The sequence below is a fragment of the Hibiscus syriacus genome, unplaced genomic scaffold (genome assembly GCF_006381635.1).
Source record: "Hibiscus syriacus cultivar Baekdansim isolate YM2019G1 unplaced genomic scaffold, ASM638163v2 tig00116951_pilon, whole genome shotgun sequence".
Lineage (NCBI taxonomy): Eukaryota > Viridiplantae > Streptophyta > Magnoliopsida > Malvales > Malvaceae > Hibiscus > Hibiscus syriacus.
The window spans coordinates 5,993,645-6,000,960 of record NW_024063482.1 but is presented as its reverse complement, the minus strand read 5'-3'; positions in this window follow the sequence as shown (position 1 = coordinate 6,000,960).

Genomic DNA, 7,316 nt, shown 5'->3' with positions numbered 1-7,316 from the left:
ACAAATAGTGATGGACTAAATCCGTTTGAGGAAAAAATTATACTGGTGTATCAAATGATTTATCTTATATATATATATATAGAGAGAGAGTAAAATTTGCTTTGGTTTCTCGTTATAATTTGCTATGATAAGTGATTTTTAATACTCAAGAGACTACCTAAACTTCCGATTCTTAAATGAATTATTGGTCAGTTTTCAAAGCTAAATAAAGTGGAGAAAGAAATTGAGTTCAAAACTCAAAGCTTACGTAAATTATTCATGCAACCGCACTTAGAAACTGACGGGATCTACTCGATCTCCAAATTTCATTGTTTATTCCCATTTTTTCCTTCAAAAGATGAATTTGGCTCTAAAATATATATAACTAGGGATGGACATGGGTCGGGTTTCAGTCAATCAGACTCGGCTCGAAAATTTTATATCTTTCATCCGACCCGAAAAATATATATCCTCCTCTCAACCCGACTCGAATCCAATTTGACTTTTTGAGATATAACATGAACTCAATCCGATCTGACCCAAAATATTAAAAAATATTATTTTTATTCAATAAAAAACAATGATTTAATTGAAAAAATAATATATAGAGGGATATTATTGTAATTATTCTTAAATATATAAGGTAAAATTATAATTTTTTTCGAGTCAGATAGGTATTTTTCACCATAAACCCAAATTCGAAATGATCCGAACATCACCTTTTAAAAAACCGATCTGACTCGACCCGAACCCAAAATTTAAAAAAAAACTCCGATCTTATCGGGTCAAATCGAGTCAAGTCAGAACCCATCGATTCGACTCCCATACCCATCCCTATATATAATGTCGTCGTCTTTTATGACGTTACGTTTCTTTTATTTTAGTAGGTGATTACAAGTTATTCAAAAGGATTCTGCTATTAAATAAGTAGTTTTGGTATGTGAAGTTATGGACCAGATGAGTTGCATACAAGTATTCCATAAAGTTTAATCTAATTATTTATTATTATAAATTTATTTAATAATCTCAATGGTTAAATAACATAATTTTTTAATATAAAATACGAATAAATATTATATTATAATCATTCAATATTTTTGAAAAAGAAAATTATTTAGTATTACTGTTGGGAGTTATAAGTTGTAAAGTGGATGATGTTTAATTTAATATTTTGGTATACATGTAAACAAAATACTTGTTATTTAGTAAATAAATATTTATTTATATTGTTATATAAATATTTATTTTAGAGTTAATTGTTAATATTAAGTTCAAAGTTTGGCAACCAATTTTGAAAAAATAATTTTTAAAGTTTGGTAAATGTTTTTTTAAAAAAAATGGTTTTTAAAGTTTGGTAAATGTTTCTTTGAAAAATAGTTTTTCAAAGTTTGGTAGATGTTTGTTGAAAAATGATAATGGGATAATCACAATTAATCCCTGACTTTAGGGTATTTACAAGATTAAGTCTTTAAGTTTCAACTATAAATACCCTAGTTCATTTAGCTTCAAAATCATCTCAAATCATTTTCTCTCCCAATACTAGAGAGCTTTCTTGTGAGTAGTGAGTGTTTTGTAAACACCTGTAAATTTTCTCTCTTAGTAAAAGATCTGCAGCAGTCCGGAGACGTAAGCAAAATTAGTTGAACTCCGTTATCAATTTCGGGTATTATTTTTCCGCTTTTATTTCGCATTCTCACTAATCTGGTTATAAGGAAATTACTCGTACTCGTTTATTTCCCAACAACTGGTAATCATAGCTTTTGGTTGTGAATTTTGTCAATTTTTTACGAGGTTACTATTTATGTGAATAGTGAATTTCGTGAATAGTAAAATTTTGTCGGCGATACGAATTTGTCGACGGAAGTGTTCTAATATACGACGGTTCGCAAAAATTATCGGAAACGATCCAAAGAAGCCATATTCGAGTGAGAGCGATTACTACAGAAGAAGGGAATGTGAAAATTGAAAAGTTAGATGGTGTGGACTTTGGCTTTTAAAATATGCAGATTGAAGATTTTTTGTACCAGAAAAATCTATATCAACCTCTCTCAAGAAAGAAACCAGAGGGCATGAAGAATAAAGACTGGGCTCGGCTCGTCTCGTCAGACAAGCCCTCAGAGTTATCCGACTGACGTTATCCTGCAATGTTGCTTTCAACATTACAAAGGAAAAAACACAGCGGGTCTTATGGTGGCTCTCTCCAGTATGTATGAGAAGCCATCGGCCTCAAACAAAGTTCATTTGATGAGGCGATTATTCAATTTGCGGATGGCGGAAGGGGCATCAGTGGCTCAACACCTAAATGAACTCAACACAATCACAACCCAGTTGAGTTCTATGGAAATTGAATTCGATGATGAAGTTTGAGCTTTAATTCTCTTATCATCTCTACCAGACATTTGGAATGCTACTGTTACAGCAGTCAGTAGCTCGTCAGTAAATAGTAAATTGAAATTCGACGATGTTCGGGATCTGGTATTGAGCGAAGAAATTCGACGAAGAGAATCGGGTAAAGCATCAACCTCATCAGCCTTGCACACGGAGTCTAGAGGGAGAACTTCATAGAGAAATTCAAATCGTGGCAGATCCAAATCCAGAACGGGAAAGAAAGATTATACCTGTTATAATTGTGGCAAGAAGGGTCACTTTAAAAGAGATTGCCGAGCACCGAAGAAAGATACCGGTGCATAAGAATCTGCCAACATGACAGAGGAGACAAGTGATGCCATGATTCTAAGCGTCAACAGTCCGATTGAATCATGGATCTTGGATTCTGGGGCATCTTTCCACTCCACCCCATTCCGAGAAATCATGGAGAACTATGTCAGTGGTGATTTTGGGAAGGTTCATTTAGCTGATGATGAAATCTTGAAGATCGCCAGAAAAGGAGACATCCGATTAAAGTTGCCAAACCATACCACCTAGACGCTGAAAGGAGTAAGACATATTCCTTGCCTCAAAAGAAATTTGATTTCTATAGGGCAGCTTGATGGAGAATGATATAGCACAACCTTTTCAGGCTGTTAATGGAAGATTACCAAAGGAGCACTCATCATTGCTCGTGGTAAGAAGATTGGTACTCTCTATATAACCTCAAATTTAGATAATATCATTGCAGTAGCAGATGCTGATAGAAAATCAAACCTATGGCACCAAAGACTTGGACATATGAGTGAGAAATGAACGAAGACACTTTTGTCAAAAGGGAAGCTGCCGGATCTAAAGAGTGTAGATGTCAGACTATGCGAGGATTGCATCTTTGGAAAACAAAAGAAAGTCGGTTTTGCAAAGATTGGCAAGACACCCAAGGCAGAAAAAGTTAGAGTTGGTTCATACTGACGTATGGGGACCATCTCCAGTTTCATCTCTTGTAGGTTCATTATATTATGTCACGTTCATCGATGATTCTACAAGGAATGCATGTATTTATTTTCTGGAGAAGAAATCAGAAGTCTTTGATACTTTCAGAAAATGGAAGGCCATGGTGGAAAATGAGACTGGTTTGGAAGTCAAGCGGTTGAGATATGACAATAGAGAAGAGTACAAAAATAGAAGATTCAGAGATTTCTGCGCAAACAATGGGATCAAGATGGAGACAACAGTTCCCATGAAACCGCAACAGAATGGCGTAGCAGAGCGCATGAACAGAACTCTGAATAAACGTGCCAGAAGTATGAGGATACATGTCGGATTGCCTAAATTTCTATGGGCTGAAGCTATCAACACTATAATTTACCTAATCAACCGTGGGCCCTCAGTTCCCTTAGATGGTGGAATACCGGAGGATGTTTGGAGCAAGAAAGAAATAAACCTTTCACACTTAAGAGTGTTTGGTTGTATTTCTTATGTACACATATACTCTGCTGAAAGAAGTAAACTTGATGCTAAGTCCAACAAATGTGCCTTTGTTGGTTATGGTAGTGATGAGTTCGGTTATCAGTTTTGGGACTACGAAAATCTGAAGATCATCAGAAGCAGAGATACCATTTTCAATGAGAATGTGATGTACAAAGACAGGTCAACCATAGAATCAAGTAGCTCAAATATCGAAGCCGAAACAAAGGAATTTGCTGAGTTTGAGGAGATTTATGGAAATGATGTTCAGATCAGTCCTGAAACAGTTCAAGAAGAACCAAGCACACCATAACTAAGTCGCTCCTCTAGAATTCCTAAACCAACCTAGCGTTATTCGCCTTCTTTGCACTACTTGTTGCTGACTGACAATGGTGAACCAGAGTGCTATGATGAAGTAATACAGATGGAGGATTCAGTCAAGTGAGAGTCTTCTATGAAAGATGAGATGAATTCGCTTATGTCAAATCAGACGTGAGAATTAGCTGAATTACCACTAGGCAAGAAAACGCTCCATAACAAGTGGATTTACAGGATCAAAAAAGAGCATGATGGGAGAAAACGCTACAAAGCAAGATTGGTTGTCAAAGGTTTTCAGCAAAAAGAAGGTATTGACTACAATGAAATTTTCTCTCCAGTCGTAAAACTGTTTACAATCAGACTGGTCTTGAAAATTGTAGCTGCAGAAAATCTACATCTTGAGCAGTTAGACGTAAAGACAACTTTCCTTCACAGTGATTTGGAGGAATAAATCTATATGAGGCTGCCAGAAGGCTTCATAGAGGCAGACAAGAAAAACCTGGTATGCAGGTTGAAGAAGAGCTTGTATGGTTTAAAACAAGCTCCTAGACAGTGATACAAGAAATTCGATAACTTCATGAGTAGTAGTGGTTTTACTAGATGCCAAGCAGATCATTGTTGCTACATCAAGAGGTTCGACAACAACTTCATTAGTTTATTGTTGTATGTTGATGACATGCTCGTTGCAGGCTCAGACATGCAAGAGATTATAAACTTGAAGCAAAAATTATCGAAGCAGTTTGCTATGAAAGATCTGGGCGCTGCAGAGTAGATTCTTGGGATGAGGATCAAGAGAGACACAAAGTCGGGGGCTTTGATGTTATCACAGGCTAAGTACATCAACAAAGTACTCTCTAGGTTCAACATGCAAGATGCTAAACCAGTAAGTACACCTTTAGGTGTTCATTTTAGACTCTCTAAAGAACAATCACCAAATACGAAAGAAGAACGTACACACATGGTGAAGGTTCCGTATGCCTTAGCAATTGGAAGTATGATGTACGCCATGGTTTGTACCAGACCAGATATTTCTCAAGCAGTGGGAGCTGTTAGCAGGTACATGAATAATCCGGGCAAAGTACACTGGAAAGCTGTCAAATGGATCCTTAGATATCTGCGGGGTACTACAAACAAAGCATTTTGTTTCAAAGGTGGAGATACGATACTGACAGGCTATGTAGATGCTGACTTAGTTGGAAATGTTGACATCAGAAGAAGCACTACAGGGTATGTCTATACTCTATGAGGTACTGCAGTGAGTTGGGTTTCTCAACTACAGAAGATAGTTGCTCTCTCCATAACTGAAGCAGAATATATCGCTATTACGGAAGCCAGCAAGGAGATGGTTTGGCTCCAAAGTTTCTTGGAAGAGTTAGGCAAGAAACAAAAAAATAATGTCTTGTATTGCGACAGTCAAAGTGCTATTAATCTAGCAAAGAATCTGTCTTTTCATTCCAGGACAAAGCACATACAATTGAGATATCATTTTATCCGATCTTTTCTGGAAGATGGTATTTTGAAGCTTGAAAATATTAGTGGAGCTCAAAATCCGGTAGACATGTTGACAAAGACGGTGACCACTAATAAACTGAAGTCGTGTTCAGCTTCAGTTGGCATGCTAGAATAACAGGACCAGAAATGCTGATGTATTGGTCGAGGTGTGAAGACAGATTAAAATCAGCCTTCAAGTGGGAGATTGTTGAAAGTATTGTTAAAAGTTAAGTTCAAAGTTTGGCAACCAACTTTGAAAAAATGATTTTCAAAGTTTGGTAAATGATTTTTTTAAATGGTTTTCAAAGTTCGGTAAATGTTTCTTTGAAAAATAGTTTTTCAAAGTTTGGTAGATGTTTGTTGAAAAATGATATTGGGATAATCATAATTAATCCCTGGACTTTAGGGTATTTACAAGATTAAGTCCTTAAGTTTCAACTATAAATACCCTAGCTCATTTAGCTTCAAAATCATCCCAAATCATTTTCTTTCTCCCAATACTAGAGAGCTTTCTGTGAGTAGTGAGTGTTTTATAAACACCTGTAAATTTTCTCTCTTAGTAAAAGATCTACAGCAATCCGAAGACGTAAGCAAAATTGGCTGAACTCCGTTATCAATTTCGGATATTATTTTTCCGCTTTTATTTCGCATTCTCACTAATATGGTTATAGGGAAATTACTAGTACTCGTTTATTTCCCAACATTAATTACACTGTAGGTCCTCAAATTATAACTCTTATTTTTAAATGGTCTCTAGAGTTTTGAACATTCTAATTTTATCCCCAAATTCTTCTAAATATGTAATTAATTTTAATCATAGTTTAACCTAATTTTTTTCCAAACATACAATAATATAACTTGGACTAATGATTTTATTAACAAGAGATGTAAGTAGTATGTACTTATAATTTGGGATGAAATTGGAATGTTTTGATCCTCAAATTGAAATGTTCAAAGGTTTGAGGACTAATTTAGAATGATAATCATAATTTAGGGATAAAATTAGAATATTTCAAAATTTAGGGACAAATTTAAAATGAGGATCATACTTTGAGGACATGTGATGCAATTACCTCTTTATTTTATTATATGCATTGTGTGATAAATTTTATATTACACATTTTCGTGTTATATATTATATATTTTTAATATTTTATATTTATAAATACAATATTTATTAACATTAGAAAATAAATTTTATTTTCAATGATGATACTTACATACAAGCTACCTTATTCTAGAAAAAATAAATAAAATATAAGCCTACCACCTTCACTTTGATGATTTAATAAAGTATGTGTTCCACTTTTATAAATTTAAACAGAATATTATTTCCATAATTAAACTTTTTGAACTAATACTTTTACAAAACTTAAATCAATAATACATTTTCTTTTGATAATATTCAACTGTTCAAATATAATACATTTTTAATGAAAATAGTATTCATATAATTTGATCTTAGCTTATGGATTATAGGATAAATTAAGATATAGTTATACCTTTAAAAATTTTAAATTTATACCAAAAAAAAAATAGTTATCCATTGTTCCCATATATAATGGGGTAAGGGGGAGGTATGATAATAGGTTGTTCCTAACATTAGGTTGAGAGCAGCTTCCGTAAGAGACCTCCAAATTATGAAATGCCCTCTATAGGACTCGATCCCACGATCTCAAGATTAAGAACAGTGT